The sequence below is a fragment of the Macaca fascicularis genome, chromosome 12 (assembly GCF_037993035.2).
Source record: "Macaca fascicularis isolate 582-1 chromosome 12, T2T-MFA8v1.1".
NCBI classification, from domain to species: Eukaryota; Metazoa; Chordata; class Mammalia; order Primates; family Cercopithecidae; genus Macaca; species Macaca fascicularis.
Window position 1 is genome coordinate 69,526,464 of NC_088386.1, and position 26,686 is coordinate 69,553,149.

Consider the following 26,686-nt stretch of genomic DNA (forward strand, 5'->3'; position numbering starts at 1 on the left):
GGGTAGAATCTTTGTTTGATTGGTTGGTTTTGTTTTTTGTTTTGTGACAGGGTCTCACTCTGTCACCCAGGCTGGAGTGCAGTAGCATGATCTCAGCTCACTGCAGCCTCAACCTTCTAGGCTCAAGCAATCCTCCTACCTCTGCCTCTCAAGTAACTGGGATGACAGGCATGTGCCGCCACACCCAACTAATTTTTGTATTTTTTGTAGAGACAGGGTTTTGCCATGTTGCCCAGGCTGGTCTCAAATTCTTGAGCTCAAGTGATCCACCCACCTAGGCCTCCCAAAGTGCTGGGATTACAGGTGTGCACCACCATGCCTGGCCCAACTGGTAGAATCTTAAACAGAAATACTTGTCCACAAATGCAGACAGGATAAGTAACTGCCCTTGTCTGAGCACCACATTCACTGGGAACAGCAAACTCCCTTTGTTCTTTTTCTACTCCCACCAACCCACCTTCTAATCTGCAACTCAGTTTCCTGAGTGGACTTGCTTTAGAGCATCCTTATCTATAGACAGCCACAGTTTTCAAGAAAGCCTTGGTCTTATTGCATTGTTTTTAAAATTGGATTCTTAAATAATATTTTCAGAGGTCCACGAATGCTTTAGAAGAATTTTTAAACGTGGCATTTTCATTTTAAAGATAATATAACCCCATCGTCTCAGCCCAAAATCTCCTTAAGCTGATAAGCAACTTCAGCAAAGTCTCAGGATACAAAATCAATGTGTAAAAATCACAAGCATTCTTATACACCAATAACAGACAAACAGTTGCTTCACAATTGCTTCAAAGAGGATAAAATACCTAGGAATCCAACTTACAAGGGATGTGAAGGACCTCTTCAAGGAGAACTACAAACCACTGCTCAACGAAATAAAAGAGGACACAAACAAATGGAAGAACATTCCATGCTCATGGATAGGAAGAATCAATATCGTGAAAATGGCCATACTGCCCAAGGTAATTTATAGATTCAATGCCATCCCCATCAAGCTACCAATGACTTTCTTCACAGAACTGGAAAAACTAAAGTTCATATGGAACCAAAAAAGAGCCCGCATTGCCAAGACAATCCTAAACCAAAAGAACAAAGCTGGAGGCATCATGCTACCTGACTTCAAACTATACTACAAGGCTACAGTAACAAAAACAGCATGGTACTGGTACCAAAGCAGAAATATAGACCAATGGAACAGAACAGAGCCCTCAGAAATAATACCACACATCTACAACCATCTGATCTTTGACAAACCTGACAAAAACAAGAAATGGGGAAAGGATTCCCTATTCAATAAATGGTGCTGGGAAACCTGGTTAGCCATATGTAGAAAGCTGAAACTGGATCCCTCCCTTACACCTTATACAAAAATTAATTCAAGATAGATTAAAGACTTAAATGTTAGACCTAAAACCATAAAAACCCTAGAAGAAGACCTAGGCAATACCATTCAGGACATAGGCATGGGCAAGGACTTCATGTCTAAAACAGCAAAAGCAATGGCAACAAAAGCCAAAATTGACAAATGGGATCTAATTAAACTAAAGAGCTTCTGCACAGCAAAAGAAACTACCATCAGAGTGAACAGGCAACCTACAGAATGGGAGAAAATTTTTGCAATCTACTCATCTGACAAAGGGCTACTATCCAGAATCTACAAATAACTCAAACAAATTTACAAGAAAAAAACAAACAACCCCATCAAAAAGTGGGCAAAGAATATGAACAGACACTTCTCAAAAGAAGACATTTATGCAACCAACAGACACATGAAAAAATGCTTATCATCACTGGCCATCAGAGAAATGCAAATCAAAACCACAATGAGATACCATCTCACACCAGTTAGAATGGCAACCATTACAAAGTCAGGAAACAATAGGTGCTGGAGAGGATGTGGAGAAATAGGAACACTTTTACACTGTTGGTGGGACTGTAAACTAGTTCAACCATTGTGGAAGACAGTGTAGTGATTCCTCAAGGATCTAGAACTAGAAATACCATTTGACCCAGCTATCCCATTACTGGGTATATACCCAAAGGATTATAAATCATGCTTCTATAAAGACACACACATGTATGTTTATTGCAGCACTATTCACAATAGCAAAGACTTGGAACCAACCCAAATGTCCATCAATGATAGACTGGACTAAGAAAATGTGGCACATATACACCATGGAATACTATGCAGCTATGAAAAAGGATGAGTTCATGTCCTTTGTAGGGACATGGATGAAGCTGGTAACTATCATTCTCAGCAAACTATCACAAGGACAGAAAACCAAACACTGCATGTTCTCACTCATAGGTGGGAATTGAACAATGAGAACACTTGGACACAGGAAGGGGAACATGACACACCAGGGCCTGTCGTGGGGTGGGGGGAAGGGGGAGGGATAGCATTAGGAGATATACCTAATGTAAATGACGAGTTAATGGGTGTAGCACACCAACATGGCACATGTATACATATGTAACAAACCTGCACATTGTGCACATGTACCCTAGACCTTAAAGTATAATTTAAAAAATAAAGATAATATAAAATTTTTTTTTTTTTTTTTTTTTTTTTGAGACGGAGTCTAGCTCTGTCACCCAGGCTGGAGTGCAGTGGCCAGATCTCAGCTCACTGCAAGCTCCGCCTCCTGGGTTTACGCCATTCTCCTGGCTCAGCCTCCTGAGTAGCTGGGACTACAGGCGCCTGCCACCTCGCCCGGCTAGTTTTTTGTATTTTTTAGTAGCGACAGGGTTTCACCGTGTTAACCAGGATGGTCTCGATCTGCTGACCTTGTGATCCGCCCGTCTCGGCCTCCCAAAGTGCTAGGATTACAGGCTTGAGCCACCGCGCCCGGCCGTGATAATATAAAATTTTTAACACAAGTGTTGCCACCTTTTTACAGAGTACTGCCACATAATATCAATGCCCATGCTGCATTTTCATTCATAACTGTTTTGATCAAGTGACCTAAACTAAAGTCTCCTAATGGAAGTTTGAATGCAGTGTTTCTCAAATTGGGACATATTCAAGAGTTTACGGGTTCTCACGTGTGAGAAATACTTCCTATTATAAATCATCTGACAAACTGATTTACACATCAGTCTCTTATAAGTTTGGCTATGATGAATTGATCCTTTCTAGTTTAATCTCCTTGAGCACAGGGCCCAGTAGTTATTGGATCTGTAAAGCTGAGGATCAGATCTGTGGTGTCTGTATCAACAAATTGCCAATCAGTGAAGCAGCCAGCCACATGGTCTCCTCCTGAAAAGCTCTACTCTCTTCTACGTGACAGATGGATTGCAATTAGTTAATCAGACAGACTAATCTTAGGTTTGAAATAGAAGACTTTTCTGATCCTGAGTAAGTCCCTTAATCTCTGTTCTCAACTTTGCGGAATACAGGCAACAAACTACTACCTCTCACATGGGGATGTTGTGCTAATAATTTCAGGCTTTCTGCCATGCTGAGCTGGTCTGGCCCTGCTCCTGATACAGTGCTCTAAAGAGTTTGCAATTTGCCAAGAGACCAATTCAGTGAGATGGGAGAGGCATAAGAAAGAATGTTTTGGAAAAGTCGTCCCTGAGGTCTGAGGTTTAGTGGGGGTGGAACTGTGAAAATCTTCTTTAGGTGGTGCTAGAACAACTGAACATCCACATGCAAAAAAATTAATCTAGATACAGACTTTACACTCCTACCAAAAATTAACTCAATAGGGATCATAGACCTCAATGTAAAATGCAAAACTATAAAACTCCCAGAAGATAATATAGGAGAAAACCTACATGACCTCGGGTATGACAATGACTCTTTAGAAACAACACCAAAGTCATGATCCATGAAACAACTAATTGCTAAATTGGACTTCTTCAAAATTTAAAACTTCTGCTCGGTGAAAGACACTATCAACAGAATAAGCCAGGCATAGTGGCTCACGCCTGTAATCCTAGTACTTTGGGAGGCCACAGTGAGAGGATTATTTGAGGCCAGGAGTTCAGGACCAGCCTGTGCAACATAATGAGACCCCATCTCTATTACAATAATTTTACAAAAAAATAAGAATGACAAAACAAGCCACAAAGAGAAAATATTTGCAAAAGACACATCTGATAAAGGATTGTTATCCAAAATATAAAAAGAATTCACAAAATGCAACAATAAGGAAACAAATGACCAAATTAAAAAATGGACCAAAGACTTTGACACCCACCAAGGAAAATACACAGATGGCAAACAAGTACACAAAAAGATTCTCCACATATGTCATCAGGGAAATGCAAAGTAAAACAACAGAGATACCACTACACATCTATTTGAATTGTCAAACTCTTGAACACTGAAAAAATAAAATGCTAGCAAGGATGTGGAACAACAGGAACTCTTGTTCATTGCTGGTGAGAATGCAAAATGGTACAATCACTTTGGAAGACACTTTGGCAGTTTCTTACAAAACTAAACATACTCTTAACATATGATCCAGCAATCACACTCCATGATATCTACCCAAAGGAGTTGAAAACTTATGTCCACACAAAAACCTATGCACAGATGTTTATAGCAGCTTTATTCATAACTGCCAAAACTTAGAAGCCACCAACATGTCCTTCAGTAGGTGAATGAATAAATAAGTTGTGGTATATCCAGACAATGGAATGTTATTCAGCACTAAAAAGAAATTAACTATTGAGCCATGAAAAGACATAGAGGAACCTTAAATGCATATTAACAAGTGAAAGAAGCCAATTTGAAAAGGCTATATGCTGTATGATTCCAACTATATGATATTCTGGAACAGGCAAAACTTGTAGACAGTAGAAAGATCAGTGGTTGCTAGGATTTGGAGGGAAGAAGGAATAATAGGTGGGAACACAGAGGATCTTTAGGACAGTAAAAATACTCTGTATGATACTATTGTATCATAATATACAAAGTATATATAATTATACACTTGTCCAAACCACTAGAATGTACAACACTGTAAGTGAGCCCTAATGTAAACTATGCACTTTGGATGGTAGTGATGTGTCAATGTAGGTTTATCAGTTGTAACAGATACCACTCTGGTGGGGGATGTTGATAGTTAGGGAGGATGTGCATGTGTGGAGGCAGGGGATATATAGAAAATCTGTACTGTCCTCTTAATTTTGCTATGAACCTAAACTGCTCTTTAAAAAGTCTTAGCCAGGCACGGTGGCTCACGCCTGTAATCCCAACACTTTGGGAGGCTGAGGCGGGTTGATTGCTTGAGGTGAGGAGTTCAAGACCAACCTGGCCAACATGGTGAAACCCCCTCTACTAAAAATACAAAAATTAGCTGTGTGTGGTGATGCACACCTGTAATCCCAGCTACTCAGGAGGCTGAGGCAAGAGAATCGCTTGAACCTGGGAGGCAGAGGTTGCAGTGAGCCAAGATCATGCCACTGCACTCCTGCCTGGGTGACAAGGCCTTTGGCCTTGAATAACCACAAGTGGCAGTCATGCAGATTGGCCATGGCCCTTGGATGAGCCCCAATATTGTGCTGGTCTTCAGGGCTTCAGATGCAACTCAGCACAGTTCCAATTGTGGTGGCTACAGGAGTACCTGTGTCACCCACCTCCAACACTGGGTAGGCCAGTACAGAGAAAGACTCCTGACTGAAGGAAAGGGAAGGCAGAGAGCAAGACACACTGCCTGGTAACCTAGGGAATTCTCCTAATTATCTGCCCAAGTCCATCAAGACTGTGTATGTAGGAGTAAAGTCTTTCCAAAAGTTTCTCTGGCAAACTGCATCTGAGAGACTTCTGTGACTCCGGATCAGAATAGCAGTAAGCATGCTTTTGGATGCAAGTAATAGAAAATAACCAAGGGAGCTCCTTAGGGATGTAATTGAAAGTGCAGAGGTAGATCAGGCTTCAGGTGTTGATCCAGCGGCTCAGCGCTGTCCTCAGGACCAGTTTCTGCCACTCTGCCCTGCCACACGCAGCACTGGCTCCACCGTCAGGCTGGCTCTGCTTCTGGGTGCAGGATGGTGGCCAGAAACCTGCAGGCCATATGCTCTATCATTTGGGGATGCTTCTGCTCAGCATTCCAAGCCAGAATTCCAAGATTTATCCTGCAGAGAATCCTCCTTGACATCTCTCTTCTCTCACATTCAACATCCAGTCTGTTGGAAAGTTGTTGGCTCCACCTTCACAATACATCCAGCATCACCACCTCTCACCGTCTTCGGCTGCTACTAGCCTATTGCCAGCTACCAATGTCTCCCACCCGGCTTAGTGGGTCACCTCCTAAACAGTCTCCCTGCTTCCACTCCTGTTCCCCTTACAGCAGCCTGAGTAATACTTCAAAAATGTAAGCCAGACAAAGATTGGAAGCCATAGACACTGGGGACCCCATTAGTGAGGAGGGTGGGGGGTGGTGAGGTTGAAAAACTATCTATTGGGTACAATGTTCACTAGGTGACAGTTTCACTAGAAGCCAGACCACAATATTATACAATATATCCATGTAACAAACCTGTACAGGTACGCTCTGAATCTTAAAAAAAAAAAGTCGGTCAGAGCATGTTACTGCTCAAACCCTCGAGTGGCTCCCCATCTCACTCAGAGGAAAAGCCAGTGACCTTGCAATGGCCACCAAGGGCATGATCTGGCTCCCTTGTAACCTTTCTGAATTTAGGTCGGCCACCCTCTCCCTCTCTCACTCCAATTCAACCATCTTGGCCTCTAAATTGTTCCTGGGAAACACACCAGGTGTGTTCACCTTCCGACTGGGGACTTTATACCGGTTGTCTGATTTGCATGAGACACTTTTCTAGAGAGCCGCACTGCTCACTTTTCAGTCACTTTTTCAGTGAGGCCTACTTAGAACACTCCATTTAAAATTGCAACCTGGCCCAGGGTGGTGGCTCACATCTGAAATCCCATACTTTGGGAGGCTGAGAAGGATCACTGGAGGCCAGGAGTTCCAGACCAGCCTTGGCAACAAAGGAAGACCTCAACTTTACAAAAAGAAATTAAAAAATAAAACAACTGTGACACCTGCAGTCCCCCACACTCACATCTTCTATCTTGCTTATTTTTTCCCCACAGTACTGCTTACCTAGTATGTTTATGGATTAACTCACTATTTTTCCCAGCTAGAATTCAGGGATTTTTGTCTGTTTTATTGACATTTCCCTAGACTCTACAACAGTATTTTGTTCATAGCAGATACTCAAAAAGTTTTGTCGAATGAATGAATGCGACTGGCTCAGGACACCCACTCTATTTCTGTATGCTTAGGGAGGAAATGCCTAAATCCTAAATGCTGGGAGTATTTCCAAAGTAAGACCAAGCTTGATGTGTCCAGAGCTTGGAATTTGGATTCTGCTCAAGAAAAAAAACTGGTAAGAATCAACAGATAATCCAGGAGGTTAACAGTACCTGTGGTGCTTAGTTAATGTGATCAGTCTTGGATCACACAAGATACCACAGGTATCCAAGATACCAAGATATCTTAGATATCTTGGATACCACAGGCCTACAAATCAAAATCTCTAGAGATAGGAGTCATAAGTCTGCTTTTCTTCCTTTTCTATAACCAGCAGCCCCCAGGTGATTCTTCTAGTCACTAAAACTGAAAACAGTCCCGGACTGTATGCAAAGCCTTGGCAGGAGTGACACAGATGTGCTGTGAGACATAACTGGAGCATGACTAAGAGAACTGAGATAAACTAAATGGTACTAGCACATCAGAAGAGGCCAGGAGCTGTGGTTCATGCTCATAATCCCAGCACTTAGGAAGACAGGAGAGAGGATTTCTTGAGCCCAGGAGTTTGAGACCAGCCTGGGCAACATAGCAAGACCCCATTCTCCACACACACACACACACACAAAAAACGTTTGCACATCAGAAAAAAGGATGTAGATACAGAAAAAGGAAGATCTTGGATTTAGGAAAAGGAAATCCAGAGACCAAAATTTGAGGAGTGTTTTTTTTTGTTTTGTTTTGTTTTGAGACGAAGTTTCACTCTTATTGCCCAGGCTGGAGTACAGTGGCACAATCTTGGCTCACTGCAACCTCTGCCTCCCGGGTTCAAGTGATTCTCCTGTCTCAGCCTCCCAAGTGGCTGGGATTAAAGGTGCCTGCCACCACTCCTAGCTAATTTTTTGTATTTTTAGTAGAGACAGGGTTTCATTATGTTGGCCAGCTGGTCTTGAACTCCTGATCTCAAGCAATCTTGAGATCCCAAAGTGCTGGGATTCCAGGCGTGAGCCACCGTGCCCGGCTGTGGAGTGTTTTTCCACTCCTGTCTGAGGAAAAAAAAAAAAGACTTAGATCTAGAGATTACAAATAATTGGGTCACAAGTCAGGGTTATAAGGTAATTTGTCAAGCTCCATAATGTGAACTAGTCCTCAAAACCATCTGTATTAGTTTGCTAAGGCTGATGTAACAAAATACCATAAGCTGGGTGGTTTAAACAATTTATTGTCTCACAGTTCCGGAAGCCAGAAGTGTGAGCTGAAGGTGGCAGCAGGGCTGGTTCCTGCTGAGGCCTATAAGGAAGAATCTGCCCCATAATACCTCTCCCCTAGATTCCAGTGCTTTGCTGCTGTCTTTGACATTCCTTGGCTTATGGACACATCATCCCAGTCTTTGTCTTCATCTTCCCATGGTGTTCTCCCTCTGCAGGTGTCTGTGTCCAGATTTTCCCTTTTTACAAAGATATCAGTCATATTGGATTAAAGGCCCACCCTACTCCACTATGGCCTCATTTTAACTACAGTTGACCCTTGAACACAGATTTGAACTACATGGCCTCCACTTATACACAGATTTCTTTTCTTTTGTTTTGTTTGTTTGTTCATTTGTTTGTTTTTGAGACGGAGTCTCACTCTGTCACCCAGGCTGGAGTGCAACAGCACAGTCTTGGCTCACTGCAACCTCTGCCTCCCAGGTTCAAGCGATTCTCCTTCCTCAACTTCCCAAGTAGCTGGGACTATAGGTGCGTGCCACCACACCCAGCTAATTTCTGTATTTTTAGTTGAGACAGGGTTTCACTATGTTGGCCAGGCTAGTCTCAATCTCCTGCCCTCATGATCCACCCGCCTCAGCCTCCCAAAGTGCTGGGATTACAGCCAGTGAGCCACTGGGCCTGGCCAGATTTTTTTTTTCCAACAAATACATTGGAAAATTTTTTGGAAATGTGTGACAAGTGTATGTATAAAATATATGTAGATAATAGTCTATTTTATCACTACCACAAAATATACACAAATTATAAAAAGCTAAAATGTATTAAAACTTACACAAACACAGATTGTATGGGGAGCCATTCAAAGTTGAGAGAAATGTAAACAAATGTAAAGATGCAGTATTAAATCATAACTGCGTAAAATTAGCTGCAGTAATATTGCACTACTGTAATAATTCCATAGCCACCTCCTGTTGTTATGGTGGCAAGCTCAAGTGTTGCGAGTATCCACTTAAAATGCCGTGTGATGCTCATCATCTCCGCATGAGCAGTTCATCTCTCCAATAAATTGCATATTGCAGTAAGAAGTGATCTCTGTCAGTTCTCACATATTTTTCAATGGGTTTAGTGCAATACTATAAACCTTGAATAACACCATGGGACCCATGCGAAGTGCCACCAGTGATGTTCAAAGTGCTCCCGAGAAGCAGAGAAAAGTCATGAGTTTACAACAAAAAGCTGAATTGCTTGATATGCACTATAGATTGAGGTCTGCAGTTGCTGTTGCTGCCAATTCAGACACACAATTCACCTTGTAGACAGGTGATGCGAACTTACAGTATCAATAAATACAGTACAGTACTATAAATGTATTTTCCTTATTTTCTTAACACTTTTCCTAACTTACTTTATTGTAAGATCATTGTATGTAATACATACAATATACAAAATATGTGTTAATCAACTGTTTCTGTTATTATCTGATAAGGCTGTGGTTCCACAGTAGGCTATTTGTAGCTAAGTTTTTGGGGAGTAGAAGTTATACATGCATTTTTAACTATGTAGGTTGGCATGTCTAACGCCCACACTGTTCAAGGGTCAGCTGTAATTATATCTGCTACAAGTCTATTTCCAAATAAGGTCACGTTCTGAGGTACTAGGGGTTAGGACGTTAACATATGAATTTGGAAGGGACACAGTTCAACCCATAACACTAGCCATTTCTCTTTCGTGATTTTGTGATCACCAAACAACTTTCTGGTTACTAGCATGATTCCCCAGGTACCCAGGACGTAGCCATGAGGGTCCTGGAGAACAATCATGGAGCTTTTTGGTCACCAGAGACAAATGTCTCCATCATAAACTGGAGTTCTGTTCACTCATGAGTCTTCAGCAAGTCTGGCTAGATGAAACCATCCCTGAGGGTCTGGTCATTCTGGTCACATTGACGACATGAGTTTTGGGGACTACAAAACTGTGATGACTCCCCCATTAGGGCACGTTTGCAGAACTGGTTGTCTTCTCTCTATGATATTATTGGGTCATCTTTGTAACTGCAAGAGGGAGCTCCACCTTAGAAGATTCAGAAAAACAGCTAGAGGAGCCAAGAAATGTGCCTAAGTGCACATCTCTCACCAGCCCTGCTTCCCAGCCATCTCCACATCAAACCTAAGGGTCCAGGGCTGCCATCCTCAAAAATGAAAGAATTCAGAGTGTGTGCCCTCATTAAAAAGGGATATAGGTACCTGAGTTGTAGGTAGGGATTCCCAGACATTTTGCAACAGATAATCTACCCTCTCTCTGGCCCCTTCTTTCCTGAATGACAGGTATTTTGAAAAGGGGTAAATTCCTGAGAGCTATCCCTACAGACCAGGGTAAATAAAGCTATCAACTCAGGAAAATACTCACCTGATTTGACTATGCTTTCTGGCAGGATAGCCCCCAGTATCTTTTGATCTGGGAGCCTCTACCAAGGAGGAGGAAGATCTCGATTTCAACTTAAACAAATATTCTTGCTTGCCATATCCTTCTCTGGCTCCATCAAATATCTTTCAAGTCCCATGTCCTTGCAGAGAAAACAGAGCTAAGTAAGAACTTAAGTGGAGGTTCTTAAAAGCCTTAGACATTGTCATAAACTAGGAAAAGTGTTTTCTTAGATTAGCATGCACATTTAATCAATCAATCTCCTTGTTTTGTCTTTAGAAAAGGATATAATCAAATGGCCTTAAAATGGCTCAGTTATGGTCGGTTACATATGTAATGTGAACTTCATAGGCAATTAGCACTGACTCTAAGCTTGAGGGCTTTAGGCCCAGGCCCAGTATCTGGAAAACTCAAACTATAACAGCCAAAGCTTGAGTGCAATGAGATTTCCAAAGCCTAGTGGTTGACCCAGAAATCTAATCCAACAGAATTTTAATACAGCAGAAGCTCTCTTAATGGAACACTACCTAAACAATTCAGTGCATTAACAGACACTCTCTATCCCTCTCTGACACTGATGCCAGTGTGCACTGAACACTACACTACTCTTTAACACAGCATTTTTCAAATCACAGGTCTTCATACCAATTTACTAGGTGAAATACATTCATTGGATCATGACCAGCATTTTTAAAATGAAACAGCACAGATCAGTTGAGTTGTACGTTTACAGTTAGTGATTTGTCTGAAACTTCTTCATGCCTATTACATAAAAGAATGAAATATGAGTACAAAAAAACCCACCATGAAACAAACAAACAAAAAACAAATTATGAAAAGCAAGTTCAATATTTTGAAAAGACTAAAGGCAGTTTACAAAAAAAAAAAAAAAACAGTAAAAATTGTTGTCAAATTAGTGATGGGCTAGAAAACTAAAAGATTAGGAAAAGAAATTGTAAAGCCTAAAAGACTCCACACTGATACTGTTTTTTAAGTGTCTAAGCTCACTCCTCTCTATAGAAAAACAAAGGCTGGAAACCATAAACCCAGTGTATCACGGGTAGGGTTAATGTAAGAAAAACAATGAGTAATTTCAATCAGAGGATTCCAACACTGAGCCCAACATCTAATCATTGAGGAATGAATGTACAATTATATGCTTTAAGTAAAACTAAAAAGTTTAGGGTTTATATATTTTACAAATTTCTATCTTACTTGATAAAATGATTGATATATTTTTAAAATTTGGTCAGTTCTTAGAATATGATGGAATAGGATTTAAATGTTATAAACTCATTGCATTTCTCAATGATGGAAAGAATCATGAAGCATACCCTTAATGTAGCAGAGAAAGTTATCAGATAGATAGTATATATGACAACATGATTAGGACAAAGTACAGAAAAAAAACAACAGCCTCACGTCGGGAAAGACTACCCACTTATAAGCTAAAGATTCATAATCAGTCCAGATAACTGGTTGTCTCTGAAGTTCTGTTCTGCTCCCTCCTCTTTGCTGTCTTCCTGCCCCACTAGAACTGGCTTCTTCTTTTTGTCCCACTAGCTGCTGTAAGTCTGTCTACCTGGATCTACCGAAGCCCTTGAGACAATTTTCTACATATCACTGTTTATATATGAGTGTTCATCAACTAGACCCTAAGCTTCTGAAAGGTAAGGATCAGGTCTTATTTCTTGTTTCCAGCATCAGCACAGGGCCTGGCACTTAGTAAATTTTTGCTGAATGAACGACTCTATGCACAGATAAATTGAAGTGTTGTCCTAATTTTCAGTAAAAGTGGAAGGTAACTCTAGTTGAGTGAATTATAACTTTGTAAATTGTTGTGTGCATGTTTTTTAATGTTATAGTAATACAAACAGAAGATCACTGTTACATCCTAAAGCGTTGTAAGAAAAAATCAATCAATCAATCAGTCAATCACAGGAGGCCAGCACGGTGGCTCATGTCTGTAATCCCAGAGCTTTGGGAGGCCAAGGCAGGAGGATTGCTTGAGACCAGGAGTTCGAGGCCAGCCTGGGCAAGACCCCATCTCTACCAAAAACGTAAAATATTAGCTGGGCGTGGTGATGCATGCCTGTAGTCCCAGCTACTTGGAAAGCTGAGGCAGGAGGATCGTTTGAGACCAGAGGTTCAAGGCTTCAGTGAGCTATGATTGCACCACTGCACTCTAGCCTGCACAGAGCAAGTCCCTGTCTCGAAAAAAAAAAAAAAAAAAATCACTGAAAAGGTGAAAGTTCACTAAGCTAGCTGAAATAATCATTATGATCATTTGCCTCACTTTGCCTTGGCTCTGAATTTAGCACAAGACCCTTCCACAATTTTGATTCCCTGCCTGGAATCTTGACACTTCAAAGGAAGTCCCCTAGATAGGAAAGACAAATATTCTGGTCCCTGAAAAGGAAATATCTCTACATTTCAAACTGACAAATTGATTTTCTGGCACAAATCAGTAAAGGGTGGCTGCTCTGGGGAAAAAAATGAAGGAAAACTTAGAGGAAAGCTATTGTTTTGTTCTCACGATTTTTTTTTTCCTCCAAGGTCATCACATCTCTAAACATCCAAAATGTGATCATTTTTATTGGCTAAATTATATGGATAATTGAAGTACTTTTCCTGAGCAACTCAGAAACACATATTGACCATAGAAAAGCTGGAAAGGACTAAAAAGTATAAAACAGGAGGGGGAAAAAATCACTCATACTCCTCCTACACTAAGACATCAGCTATAAAATCTGGCATGTTTACTTCCAGTTTTGTTTTGCAGTTTTCTTTACATAGTTGAGATTACTCTACATGATACATTTTTATGGTTCTAAACTCACAAAGTTGACTTCATATCTCAAGTTTTATTCTACTCCTCCTGCCCTACGAAGAGTTTTTCTTTTCCATACCTTCAAATTTTCTAGAAAAATCTCTTTCTAGGTATCACTGAAGTTTTATTTATCACTCAATCAACAAACATTTATTGAATACTAGCTGTGTGCAATGCACTAAGTTGGTGCCTTTAAGTATACATAGAAATAAAAGTGACTGTTGAAAGAACTTAAAATGTAGGTTGAAGAAACAAGCTATCTGTACACAAAGAAAACATACTGTCAAGCAATCCCATGTTTAATGAGTTAGGATGCAAAGTAAAGGAGGCGGACGGGGGGAGATACCAAGGTCAGCTTAGGAGAAAGGAGGCTCTTGGCTCTGACAGATAAGACTAGATAAACTCCACGATAATTATTTCATTTAATCAATTCTCCAGGCAACCTTGTGAGGTGGCTATTATTATCATCATCCCCAATTTACAGCAGTGGAAACTGTGGTGTAGGGAGGTTAAGTAACTTGCCCCAAGTCACAGAGCTATTAATAATTGGTGGTGGAGCCAAAGTCCATCTCCAGAGTTGGGCTCTTTTTTTTTTTTTTTTTTTTGAGACGGAGTCTTGCTCTGTCACCCAGGCTGGAGTGCAGTGGCCGGATCTCAGCTCACTGCAAGCTCCGCCTCCCGGGTTTACGCCATTCTCCTGCCTCAGCCTCCCGAGTAGCTGGGACTACAGGCGCCTGCCACCTCGCCCGGCTATTTTTTTGTATTTTTTAGTAGAGACGGGGTTTCACCGTGTTAGCCGGGATCGTCTCTCGATCTCCTGACCTCGTGATCCGCCCGTCTCGGCCTCCCAAAGTGCTGGGATTACAGGCTTGAGCCACCGCGCCCGGCCCAGAGTTGGGCTCTTAACACTGCCTTCCAGATGTCCAAAGGCCTAGGGGAGACTGGATAGTCATAGTAAGAGGAATCTGCCGATCAACTGTTAATAGAAACAAAAGTATGAGTTTTTTTATTATTTTGAGACAGGCTCTCACTCTGCTGCCCAGGCTGGAGTGCAAGGGGCAACATCTCACTGCAGCCTCGACCTCCAGAGCTCAAGCGATCCTCCCACTTCAGCTTCCAGAGTAGCTGGGACCACAGGCGTGCGCCACCACGTCCAGCTAATTTTTAAATTATTTTTTGTAGAGACGGGGTTTCTCCATGTTGCCCAGGCTGGTCTCGAACTCCTGGGCTCAAGAGATCCACCCGCCTCGGCCTCCCAAAGCGCTGGGATTACAGGTGTGAGCTAATGCACCAAACTCTTGTGCATTCTTTAAGATGCTCAGCACTTGTTCTACTGAAAGACAGGGCTTCCCTGGGGGCCACCTGCTCCACTGAACTTCGACAAGCTGCCCCCTATCTTTCAGATAGGCCTAACCCTTCACCCCACCACTCGCTGGAGGTTTGGGGAGAGGGCTTCCTGAACCGGGGACCTTCACCCTTCACGGGCGCTGGCTCGTGTTCACACCCCTTCCACCCTGGGAGAAGTGAGCTCCCTCCCCTTCCTCTGCAAGTTTCTAACTCGGGGCCCACAGAAATGAAGACCCTGTTTTCAGGTCCGGAGCCCCCTGGAGCGGGTGGCTGAAGAGTCTGATGAGTCACACTGAACCCCGCTTTCTGGGTCTAAGCTCAGAACCGGGACGCACTCTGGGCCTCTGCTGTCTACAGAAAGCACGGCCCGGCCACGCTCCGAAGTCCCGAACCCACGTGTGAGAGGCTCCAGCCTCTCTCTCCCGCGGGGCCCGGGCTCGGCTGCTCCTCCGCCTTTGGGGTCCCCTTGGACTTCCGCTCCCGGCCCTGGGTGCCTCCGGCTGCGCAGTAAGAAGCTGAGGTTCACGCTGCCCTTCGACGTTAGAAACTGCCGGCGGCCTAGACCAGCGACTTCCCAGGGCCCGGCCCGACCTACTCCCCTCCCGCGACCTCTCTCCTCCCGCACCCAGGCCTTCGCCTCTTCCCGGCTCCGTCCCAACCTCCCGCTCTCCCAACCCCCGCCTCGCCCCTCCTCCTGTCCCCTTTTCTTTCGCTTCCTCCTCCCTTTCTCTCCCTCATCTCCCCTTCCCTCTCCCGTCCTCCTTCTCCCCCTCTCTTCCCTCTCCCTCTGTCTCTTCTCGTCCTCTCCCCTCAGGCAAGGGGGACCCTCAGGGAAGGGGGACACCGGTAGAGGTGAAGGCTCCTCTCCTCCCCTTCCCCGGAGCTGGAAGCTGTGGAACTCGGAATTTCGCAGCGCTACCCGCCAGTGTCCTGGCGCTTCTGGACCCAGGATCTGCAAAAGCTGAGCAAGTGGCCCCTGCCCAGCCCGTTAAAGGTTCCCACACGGGCTTGGAGGAGGCCCTTTCCGCTCGTGAGCTTTTCACTTGAGTGGCTCCTCCTGTAGGACAGGGAAGTAAGAGGCAAGATTGCAACTCCTTAGAGAAAACGTTTGGACGCAGATGGTATTTGAGGCCCCGAGGCACAGTGGAGACTGGGAAAGATTGTAGGTGAAGGAGCAAAAGGCCCAGGTCAGCCCCAGCTCGCCTGTGTTCTGGACTCTTCAAGGGGATCTGACGTCGCTGTGTGCCTTCCAAGCCCTGGAGGTCCAATCTGAGCGCCTTCCCCTGGTGATCTCTGATGCTTCACTACAGAACAGCAATCAGTATTTTACTTTGCCGGGAGAGATTACAACCCGCGCCCCCACCCCCACCCCACCAAATCACAGAAATTTCCAGCCAACACTGTGATTTGGCCCAAAAGCTAAATAATGTGTTCAAGGAAAAATCCGTTGGAGGTACCAGCAGAGCAGCAGATCTAGAAGAGTTTAGATCTAGACATTGCCTCTGGCTAGCTTAGGGCCTTAAGCAAGCAAATGGAGTAATGATGCCTACAGTTCCCGTTGTTTTGAGGAGAAACTGAGATAATGCATGTGATAATCTAAACTATAAAATGTCATACAAATGTAAGCTATTGTATCTGCAGAGATGTATGGCCAGCCAAAGAAGAAAAATAGTTTAACCCTGACTTTCAATAAGACTACAGTGAACCATGTTTCCCAATGCTGTTTTAGCAATACCCTAGGGAAGATCCCAGGGGCCTATGGGACTGCCACAAAATTCTTACAAAATTGCCTTAACCAGGACACTTTAATTTCACCATCATTAAAAAAATAACTTGCCATTGAGTACATCTGGGAACAGATGTCAGAAAATCAAAGATTGGGTGTCAAAATAGTGAAATGGTAGATGAAGATTTAGGAAGCATTCGGTTAGACTAAATAAAACAAGTTCTTTGCTCCTGTTTTACTCCAGAATTCCTCATAGCCTTTGGTATGCATATTGTGACTCAAAAGAGCCATTGCATCAGCATTTCAGGACTAACCTGCCAAGAAATGCACATGAACACCAGCCTATCCTCACAAGCAGGTTGGACTAATCTCTTACTCTGGATTTCTACACTCTCTACCCAAGGATCTGACACTGTGACTTCAGTTTCTTCATAGGTAGCCAAATGCTTGCAACGAATTGAGCCTCCTAGATTCATTCATCAAATTTTCTTGAGTGTTTTTGTGCCAGGCACAGGGCTATAGACACACAAGCACACAAAACAAGTAATACTCCAGCCCTAGTGTCACTGGAGGAAACAAACACAGTGACCATGACAATATAATTAGCCATTCACCATGAGCAGCTGGCAGTTGGCCTCACATAGGGGTCTGGTCTCAAATTCAAGTGCTTCCAGAAACCAGACACAAAGGTGAGGGGCAGGGGCGGTGGGGAACTGGGGAAGGTAGGCCTGGTCTGAAGGGGGAGCCCCATGAAGCATGCACCCATCGTTGGCGTGCCTAGCCAAGTTACCACATCGCCCACTTTTTCAAGAGAAGCCAGCAATCTGAATTCTTGTGTGAAATCACCTAATTTTTAAATGTCACCTGATCCAAACTTTTAGAAGAGGACCATCAGAACACATTCTGTGAGCTGCCAGTTTATAACTTCTACCCTCCCTGTGTCATCAAAAATGATTCAAAAATAGGATAAGAACCCAAAAAGAATGAGAAATACCCCTCTATAGTGGCTATCACTAAAGGAGGCATAAATGCCAAGTAAATAATTTCTAAGATTCATAATTATCCAAAAATATTTATTATGGGTTTAATATGTGCTGACATCTCTATGAATGGGTCTTACTGTTTCAGTTACAGTAACATGTGACTAAGTCATCAGACTGCTGTACCCCAGGTTATCCATAAAAAACAAAAGCAAAAAACTTGGCTCCACCTAAGTAGCAAAACATTCTAAATTTTCCAAAGCAAATGAATAGGAATGGTGAGAAGAACCTATTAATACAAGTTTGCTGAAGCTAAAATACTGTTTTATGATCCCATCCCTTTGGGTTCTCAGAAGAATTGAGTTTTAGGGAGGAAGCCTGGGGTGCACACATATTATATTTATATCTGCCAATCTGTTTTTTTAAATTGCTGCCCAATACGCTTTGTATTTGTTTTGCCAAACATGTCACTAAATTATAGTTTGGTTTTGTTTTTTAAGGGATTGAAAGTAAAGTTGCTGAAGGCATGCCAGAGAGGGACCCAAATACTATCCAGGCAGCTTGACTAGCAACGTGGCTCAGATTATATCAAGGAGGAAAAAGTAGGGAATTGATTTGTTTGGTTAAGACTAAAAATAAATTATTTTAATTTTAATGTTGTTGAGGGCTGGTGCTGAATTTTTTGGGAAAGGAAGGAGAGGAAAAAAAGCCCTAATACAGCCCCTACTCATGCAGGCTATGAAAAGTACTAGTATCCTAGTTTCACAGACAGATGGTGTAAAATACGTATAAGACTTACCCCCATCGTTGTCTCTCAGCAGATAACCTGGCCTGCTTCATTGAGAAAATTAATTTTAAATCCCACAGCTTTCTGGCTTTCACTGTAAACTCACCTACATTGTAGCCATTCTCCCTCTAGTCTTAGCATAACGGTGTCCTTCCTTCTAAGGTCATCCTCAGCAAGTCTTTCTCAGTGGTTCTCAGCCCCAACTCTCTGATATCTTCACCTGGGGACATTTTTAGAAAACACTAATGATGCCTGGGTCCCACCCCCAGGGATCTGAATTGAATTGGGTGGGATTCCCAGGTGCTTCTAATGTGCATCCCAGAGCCTTTCATTGCCTCTCCCCTTTGGAATTTCCTCTCTGGCTTCTCCCGACCAGCAAGTAAACATGCTTCCTACTATCCCATATTCATATCTCATCCTCTCCTACTCTTTCATGTCTCTTATAAAAGTAGTGCCTTCCCTGCCCCAAACCACATCTCTTGTTCACCATCCAGCTTCTGCCCTCACCTTTCCACAGAAAAACTCCTATTATAAGGTCACCAGTCTTCTCTTTGGCCAAACCCTCAACGGTTGACTCTCAGAATTTTTCTGAATTATCCGACACTGCTTACCAAACCCTCCATTTCTGAAACATCCTCCCTTAGAGTCTGTGTGTCTTCTATGTCTCTGACTTCCCTTTCTCAGTCTCCTTAGTCACCTCTTTCTCCTTCCTTGCTTTATTAAAAGTTTACATCTTGGTGACTATAGTTTTTCAAAATGGATAAGAAAAGAATTCAAAATCACAAGCATAAAGAAAAGACACAGGCCAGGCACGGTGGCTCACGCCAATAATCCCAGCACTTTGGGAGGCTGAGGCAGGTGGATCACCTGAGGTCAGCAGTTCAAGACCAGCCTGGCTAACATGTGAAACCCTACTAAAAACATGTGAAACTCTACTAAAAATACAAAAATTAGCTGGGCGTGGTGGTGCGCGCCTGTAATCCCAGCTACTCGGGAGGCTGAGGCAGGAGAATCACTTGAACCCAGGAGGCAGAGGTTGCAGTGAGCCGAGATCATGCCACTGCACTCCAGCCTGGGCGACAAGAGCGAAACTCCATCTAAAAAAAAAAAAAAGGCCAGCATGTTGGCTCACACCTGTAATCCCAGCACTTTGGGAGGCCGAGGCGGGCGGATCACCTGAGGTCGGGGATTTAAGACCAGCCTAACTGACATGGAGAAACCCTGTCTCTACTAAAAATACAAAATTAGCCGGGCGTGGTGGCACATGCCTGTAATCCCAGCTACTTGGGAGGCTGAGGCAGGAGAATTGCTTGAACCTGGGAGGCGGAGGTTGCAGTGAGCCGAGACCCCAAGACCGTGCCACTGCACTCCAGCCTGGGCAACAAGAGCAAAAAAAAAAAAAAACTCTGTCTCAAAAAAAAAAAAAAAAAAGAAAAAGACATAAAGTGCTAGCAGAAAGAAAAGGGAAATATTTAAGGTGATGGATATCCCCAAGTGCATGGATTCAATCTTTACAAATTATATGAATGTAATAAATTATCACATGTAATAAGTTGTTTCACTTCGAAACAATATACATCTATTATGCATCTATAAAAAAGTGAATCCCTTGGAAACAACCTAATTATCCATCAGCTGATGAATGGATAAACAAATTGTGTTATATCTATATAATGGAATATTCTTCAGCCATAAAAAGGAATGAAGTAAAAATATATGCTACAACATGGGTGTAAAACATTATAACATTTAGCATAAAACATTATGCTAAATGAAAGATGTCAGACACAAAAGGCCACATGTTGTATCATTCCATATATGTGAAATGTCCAAAAAAGGCAAATCCTTATAGACAGAAAGCAGACTACTAATTGCTAGGGTCTGTGGGTGCAGAGGGGATGTTTAACTGGTGCAGAGGTTTCTGTAGGGGTGATTAAAGTGTTCACAGATTATACAGTGATGATGATTGTACATCACTGGGAATGTGCTAAATGCCACTGAATTGTATACTTTAAAATTATTAGAATGTTGAATTTTATAGTATATGGATTTTACCACAATAAAAATGCACCTTGTTTTGTTGGGGAAAAAAAAAAACAAACTAATCCTTGCTTTCTGTCTCTTCTTCCTGGATGAGGTCATCCATACCCACAGCTGCTGGTGCTTCTTCTTTTATTTATTTATTTTTCAGACAGTCTCATTCTGTCACCCAGACTGGAGTGCAGTGGCGTGATCTTGGCTCACTGCAACTGCCTCCCAGGTCCAAGCAATTCTACAGCCTTGGCCTCCTGAGTAGCTGAGACTGCAGGCGTAAATCACCATGCCCAGCCATTTTTGTATTTGTAGTAGAGTCAGGGTTTCACCATGTTGGCCAGGCTGGTCTCAAACTTCTGACCTCAAGTGATCTGCCCGCCTAGGCCTCCCAAAGTGCTGGGATTACAAGTGCCCACAGCTTCTTTTTATCATATGGACACTAAGACTCAGATCAGTTTCTCAAGCCCATCCATCTGTCCTGAACTCTAGGTCATGGTCTTCAAAGACTAGACATCTCCAAAAGGGTATCCCACAGATCCCTCCAACTCTTCATGTGAATAGCAGAATGCATCAGCTTGACTCCAAATCCACTCTTCTCCCCATTCCTATCTTTGTTTATGATATCTGTCACTTGTGTTAGAAACCCAGGAGTCATAAGCTCCTCTTCTTCTTACATCCCCCACATCGGGTCAGCCATCAAGTTTGATCTAGGTAGTCCATTATCTCCTCTTTGCTTCCACAAACTACTTTGGTTTAGTTCATCCCTCAACTGGACCATGCAGTCAGTAGTAACATCACTGGCCTCCTGCCTCCACTTGCCTGCCTCCACCCCACAGACTCTTGAGTCATTTAACAACCTCCATCCCTTCTTTCCCCAGCCACCTTGACTTCTATCCTCTTGGACATCGGGAATCCTAATGTTTGTCAGTGGGAACAGACATGCCCCTTGGTGTTAGAAGGCCTTGCCACCAGTGTCATTGTCTTATTTTGGAGGAAACCAAGAGCCTGGTTTTCTCCTGTAGGCCCACATTGTCCATTCTGTTCCTGTTCCCAGCCAGGTCACAGTAGATTTTTCCAAATAGAGAGAGGAGACCCCACGCAGCCATTGGCAGAGGTCAAGTGGCATTTCTCAGTGTCATCAGAGCCCTGTGGCTCCATGGATATCATTGGTTAGGAGGAGGTGAAATTGGGCATTCATGTTTTGAAGTGAATTTATTAAAAGAAAAATGTTAAACAAATAATAACCCATAGGGTTTGTGGATAAAGCAAAACCTGAGGGTTGTTCACAAATGACTGCATTTGTGGAAATGTTTGTCAAATGAACTGCTCAAATCAGCTTCAAGGGGGCAGGGCACAATGGGGATGAGGAAGGCAGAAAAGAGTGAGATGAAAGGGAAAGGGACTCTGCTCCTGAGCCCGGAGGACCTTCCCTCACCTCAGTTCCCCCCTACACTCCTCCTTGAGGGCAGCTTTGGCTGCATTTTCACCCCAATAATAAGAAAATCCCAATCAGGCACAGTGGCTTGCACTGGTAATCCCAGTACTTTGGGAGGCTGAGGCAGGAGGATTGCGTGAGCCCAGGAGTTCAAGACCAGTCTGGGCAACATAGGGAGACTCTGTATGTGCAATTTAAAAAAAAAAAAAAAAAAGCCAGGTGTGGTCCCAGCTACTCATGAGGCTGAGGTAGGGGGATTGCGTGAGCCCAGGAAGTCGAGGCTGTGGTGAGCCATGGTTGTACCACTTCACTCCAGTCTGAGTGACAGAGCAAGACTCTGTCTCCAAAAAAAAAAAAAGGAAAAGAAAAAGAAAATCCCAACATTCCCAACAAGAAAACTCATTGGGGCTTTCAGTGGGAGGGAAAGAGTTTTCATGACACTCTCTCCTGCAATTAAGAGAGAGCAGGAATTGCCTTTGGATGCTTGACTCTTTGTGCACAGAGGAGAGGCCACAACTGTCACCCTGAGGCAACAAATTGCTGACTTAATTACCTATTAATGTCCTGCAAATTGTAAGTCATTTGATATTTTCTCCAAGAAAACATCTCCAAATTGTCAGCAGTCTCCCCTGCGTCCTAATTATTGTGTCACTAACTGTGTTGGTTCCATTTCTTTTTTCCACAAAATGGGTCCCTCAGCATTGGCTGATCATAGTTATCATTTTTTAATGGCCAAATTTGATGGATTTACAAAGAGTTTCCCCAAAGCTGCTGGCCGTTTGGGCCTCATGCATCAGTGTGAGACAAATGTGAATTGAGTAATTCCGTCACAGCCATTTGTCAACACCTCCGAGAAGAAAATGTCAGCAGCACATGATGGCAATCAAACTAGTTATGAATTTGAATTTGGCTGTTCTCCTTCCTCCTCAGGAGAAAGGATGTATGATCTGAACCATCTATTACCTTTACATTTCATAGTTCCCTTTTAAAACCACATACATATTCTACTATACAGCTTGGTCCACCAACCAAGGGTAGGATAACACCAAAGGAGCCAGAGATTTAGCCTGCAAGAATAATAATCACAGGCCTGATATGGTGGCTCACACCTGTAATCCCAGCACTTTAGGAAGCTGATGTGGGCGGATCACTCGAGGACAGAAGTCCAAGACCAGCCTGGCCACCATAGTGAAACCTCATCTCTACTAAAAATACAAAAATTAGCCATGTGTGGTGGTGCATGCTTGTAATCCCAGCTACTTGAGAGGCTGAGGTAGGAGGATCACTTGAACCTGAGAGGCAGAGGTTGCAGTGAGGTGAGATCATGCCACTGCACTCAGCCTGGGCAACAGAGTGAGACTCCATCTCAATAATAATAATTACAAAAACAGTAACAGGTAACAGTTAACAAGGGCTTCCTATACGCTAGACCCTGTTCCAAGTGCTTTGTGTATATTGACTCATTTAATCCTCCAAAAACTCTATGTGATTATCCCCATTTTACAGATGAGAAACAGGCACAGGGAGTTTTACTAAGATTGCAGAACCAAGCAGTCTGCCTCCAGAGTCCAGGCCCTTAAAACCAATCACCTGGACCAGAAGCAGTTGTATCTTCATTATCGTCAACACGTATTAGATACTTATGACGGGCATGTGACCTGCTTCGCATGCACTTAATCCTCGCAAGAACCCCATAAGGAAGGAGTATTGCCATTTTCCGTTTTACAGACAAGAACACTTAGACTGACATAGAATAACTTGCCCAAAGTCACATACCTCCTATGTGCCAGGGCAGGGACAATGGGCCTGTCAGACTCTTTACCACTGTGAGAGCTGTGCTGGTAAGGAAAGGATTCTAATCCTGGCAGAGCAGCAGGCCCTAACTAAAATCACTAGTATATCAGCAGGGAAGTCTGCAATGCACTGAGAGGCCCTCTGAGAAAGGGTGGATTATAGGGCTGGGGCAGCTGGGGCAGAAAATACACAGTGAGCCTGGTGCATTTGACAGAAAGTAAAGGAGTGCTCAAAACAAACACCAACCAGAGCAAAATGCAAAAAAGGAGGAAGCCATGTCAAAAAGGACACAGGAGCAAGCCCAAAAAGCTTGCAGAGTCATAAACAGAAACCAATTGAGCAATAAAAAAACAGTACCGGATTCTAACCCAAAGAATAAAATACATCTCCATAGTGCATACTGATATAAAGAAATGATTGAATGAACAAATAAACAAGTAGAAGAGAGAAACCGTCCTTACAGGATTCCAAATGATAAAGGTAGAAGGCACGAGGGAAGTAGAAAATCACCATTTGAACACCATAGTAGTAACTGCTGCAGCAAAGATTCACTGATGAATGCTAAAATTAGTGGGTGAAACTTTAAGCAGAAATAGAATCTTTGTATAGCCTCAAAGTATCTACCCAAAAACATTAATTAGTCACTGTGGTGGTTTTAACATATGTCCACAAATTCTTTGATACTCCTTCCTCTAGAAAAGGAGCTTAATTCCTTTCCCCTTGAGTATGGGCTGGACTTAGTGACTTACTTCTGACAAATGGAGTATTGAAAAAGAAAATTAGTAACTTCACAGTGGCAAAACCTGGCGGACACCTCCTTAACCAAGTGATCAAGCTTAACATCACCTGTGATCTTTCAGGCTGATACCATGTCCCCCAATATGATGTCATGAGAAAGGCACTTCCCCTAGTGATATTCTTCCCCAAAATTCATAAGAAAACATCAGTCAATCTCAAACTGAAAGACATTCTACAGTATACCTGACCATAACTTTTAAAAGTGTCAAGGTCATGAAAAACAAAGAAAGCCTTTAAAACTGTTGCATATTGGTGAAGACTAAGGAGACGTGACAACTCAATACAATGTGGGACCCTGGATTGGATTCTAGGACAGAAAAAAAGGATATGAGTGAGGAAATTGGTGAACTCTGAATGAAATCTGTAGTTTAGCTAATAGTTCTGTATTAATGTTAATCTCTCAGTTTTGATAACTGTACCATGGTTATGTAAGATACTACCTTTAGGTGAAGCTGGATGAAGGGTATAAGGGAGTGCTCTGGGGTGGCTTTGTGGAGGGGAATGCCCAGAAGTTGAGAGACCAGAGGTGAGGCTCAGTGGCTCATGCCTCTAATCGCAACACTGTGGGAGGCTGTGGCAGGAGGATCACTTGAGCTCAGGAGTTCAAAAGCAGCCTGGGCAACAAAGTGAGACCCATCTCTAAATAAAAATAAAAATAAAAATAAAAATAAAAAATTAGCCAGGCATGGTGGCATGCACTTGTAGTCCCAGCTACTTGGAGCTGAGGTGGGAGGATCACTTGAGCCCCGGAGGCTGCAGTGAGCTATGATCATATCACTGCACTCCAACCTGAGAGGCAGAATGAGATCTTCTCTCAAAACAAAATTTTCAGCAGCCTCCTACCTAAAGCACAACCTCCTACCTAAGCCCCTGTGCTTTAGGTAGGAGGCTGCTGAAACCACCTTGCCTTTGTTGATTGCTTTGTAACTATGCAGTGCTTCCTTTTTTCCCTCACTAGTCTGGACTCACTCACCACAGTTCTGTGATTTTTCTCTATTAGTTTCTGAAGACCTGGAAGAGAATTAGAGAAAACAGGCAGCAGAGTTAGGAAGTGGCAGAGTAGGCAAGGAGACAGGTTCAGTTGATGGTATAAACTAAGAAAATCAGAATAAAATATGGATTTTAGGTAATAAACGTCATTATTTGTTCATTGACTGCAACACACATACCATGCTCATGTGAGATATTAGTTATAGGGGAAGCTGGGCCAGGTATGGTGGCTCACCCCTGTAATACCAGCACTTTGGGAGGCTGAGGCAGATGGATCACTTGAGGTCAGGAGTTCAAGACCAGCCTGGCCAACATGGCAAAAACCCTGTCTCTACTAAAAATACAAAAAATTAGCCAGGTGTGGTGGCAGGTGCCTGTATTCCTGTCTACTCGGGAGACTGAGACAGGAGAATTGCCTGAACCCAGGAGGCGGAGGTTGCATTGAGCTGAGATCATGCCATTGCACTCCAGCCTGGGCAACAGAGTGAGACTCTGTCTAAAAAACAATAATAATAACAGGGGAAGCCGGGGTGAGGTATATAGGAACTCTCTCTGCAATGTTTTCAGTTTTTCTGTAAAATTAAAACTATTCTAAAAAATAAAGTCTATTTAACATAAAAAACAAAAAACATTCCTGTCTATGCTCCTAAGGTGAACAGAGCACAGAGACTCAGGTTCAGCAGAGTGGCCCTGGTTTGGCTCTAAGGCACTTGTGAGAGTGCCCAGAGAGAGAGAATGTGACATGTGGCAGAAAGCAGAGCCACAGAGATGACAGAAGGGCCTGGGGAAGGGGACAGAATGTTATAGGAAGACAGGAAAAGGAGGGGTCGGGGGGATGGCAGTGAGAGAGCCCCTGTGCTTCAGGCCATTTCTTTTGCTAGTTGCCCTTCCCACAGGACCCCTCTACCCCAAACTGTACTCCCACCCTGCTGGGTTTCCTAGACTGCATGATTTTGCCACGTACCTCCACTCCTCTCCACCCGGCCTCTGGCTTCCCTGGGGCTGGGCCAGTGGGAGGCCAGGGAGGGAAGTGGGATGAGAGCACTTAGGCCCCTCCCCCACCAGTTTGCCTCCAGGGCCGCCTCTCTTGCAGGGGCGTTGCTCCGG

At 43.3% G+C, this 26,686-nt stretch overlaps 1 long non-coding RNA gene across 2 annotated transcripts; it reads right to left on the bottom strand.

The window, feature by feature from the left end:
* Positions 1 to 8,428: 8,428 nt before the first annotated feature.
* On the bottom strand, positions 8,429 to 26,588 carry LOC123567914 (uncharacterized). Of its 2 annotated transcripts, none has more exons than XR_006691073.3 (4): positions 26,544 to 26,588; positions 25,563 to 25,600; positions 10,844 to 11,000; positions 8,429 to 8,673 (listed from the first exon to the last, which is right to left on the bottom strand). It is a non-coding gene; the product is annotated as an uncharacterized lncRNA (long non-coding RNA). The 2 variants fall into 2 exon arrangements; XR_012421243.1 differs by having other exon boundaries at positions 10,844 to 14,664.
* Between the last annotated feature and the right edge of the window lie 98 nt (positions 26,589 to 26,686).